This window comes from Salmo salar, chromosome 20, assembly GCF_965601325.2.
Source record: "Salmo salar chromosome 20, fSalSal1, whole genome shotgun sequence".
Taxonomy (NCBI): domain Eukaryota; kingdom Metazoa; phylum Chordata; class Actinopteri; order Salmoniformes; family Salmonidae; genus Salmo; species Salmo salar.
This window is the reverse complement of record NC_138310.1, coordinates 22,953,436-22,955,448: the sequence shown is the minus strand read 5'-3', so window position 1 is coordinate 22,955,448 and position 2,013 is coordinate 22,953,436.

Here is a 2,013-nt window from a genome sequence, read left to right as displayed (position 1 = left end):
AATGAAAGTATGTAAGGACCTTGGTTAGTGTGCTTATTCTCAGCTGTATAAATCCGGTGTGTGTCCAGTGATGGACTATGCTGCTGGGGTATGGGGATCCAAAGTACGTACTAATTGTAACAATGTTCAAATCACAGCAATCCGCTGCTTTCTTGGTGTGCATAAACTGACTCCGAACCTAGCCATCTGTAGAGATATGGGTTGGGAACCGTGTGTGGTTAGGCAAAAGTGCCACATGGTGCATCTATGGAATAGACTGAAACATACAGAACACAGAATCACAAAAAACTGCTTGACTGGGACCTTACTCATAACTATCCGTGGGCTAGAGAATCTGTTTTTGTGAAACTGATTTGCAGCATATTATTATTTTTTAAACCTTTATTTAACTAGTCAAGTCAGTTAAGAAAAAATTATTATTTACAATGACGGTCTACACCAGCCAAACCCAGACAACGCTGGGCCAATTGTGCGCCGCCCTATGGGACTCCCAATCCCAGCCGGTTATGATAGAGCCTGGATTTGAACCAGGGTGTCTGTAGTGACGCCTCTAGCACTGAGATGCAGTGCCTAAGTCTGCTGCGCCACAAATTACCATGTGGTGTTAACCAAATCAGGTACAAGCTTTTTCTGATCCACAAGGAAAAATGGGCAGCTGATATTTGGTTTAAACCTAAACTTAGAATGTATACTCTTCTCAAAGAGAACTAAAGCCCTGAACTAAACGTAAATCTGAATGTAACAAAAGCCCAAAAGTTAGTTTGTGTCCAGCTAAGATCTGGCCCCCTCCCTGTGACACAACAGACAGGTCGATTCAACAGAATCCCTGACGAGGAAAATGTTTGTGTATTGTGTGATCTTCTGCAAAATCGAAAGTGGAGTTTGTTTTCTTTTCAGAAAGGGAGTTTTTGACATTGCACAATTTATTTTCAAAACATGTGGGAGAAGGAGAAGTGTATTGTTCATGTAATGTGACAAGGTGAAAACTGTACTTTTTTATGAGTGCTAATTATTCATTTAATTGTTAAATGCATTTACTTTGTTCAATGTAAAAAATGTGTTTAGTGTTTTGTGTACACAGACTTGATATCGTGTCTTATAAGCACATATGGGCTGGGCACCAATTGGTGTACAACAGAAATAAAATCAATCAATCTATAGTGTATTTCTTTAGTGACACATTTTTACTGAAACCAAACCTGCAGGATCTATAGTCTATTCTTTCAATAGTGGTTAACTTACAAATTCAGTTTTTCCACCTCTGTACGTGTAGGTATAAAACTGCAAAGACATGTTGCTATAGAGTTCAAAGTCTTCATTTCTGGAAAATGTTTCAGAGTATCATATCATTACACTTGTTTGACAAGATAGAACATGCAAATAAGCAACTGAAAAGCATGATCAGTTCTGAAGCCAGGGCCTACATTAGACCTGCCCATCCTACCCCTATCCCTCCCTCCCTTCCCTTGCCAAACAGGATCTGTAGAATCTTTCAGAATAATTTTCTCAGGAGACAGGAATGTTTGAGTACAAGCCCTGTTGCCTGCTGGAACATGCTCCTGACATTCCCTAAAACTCCCCAAAAAAAGGATGATGTACTGAGGATGATGTATTCACCTTTCCTTTAGTTTTAAACCCAGGAGGGATAGGGATTCAAACCCCCCTGAACGCTGCCATGACTAAATCAACAAAAGCTAAATAAACATTCCCCTTTCCCTAAAGAATCAAGTGCTGAATGCCATAAGGCCACCATCTTGTAACCTGGTGTACGTGCATAGTATATCAGCCCAGACGCACAGCCCAGACATACAGTGACTCACCACTGAAATGAAGCCGTCTGGAACGCAACCTTGAATGGCTGCAGGACTCGTGTTCACATGAGACTCTGACTTCTTTACTCAGATGTGGAAGTGACACACAACCAACCTCTCTGACCGTGTCTTCTTTAGAAGTAAGGTCATGAAGGATATCTGTTTTTGCGTTTGTATTTTCTTCTACCAAATCAGTCTGGTG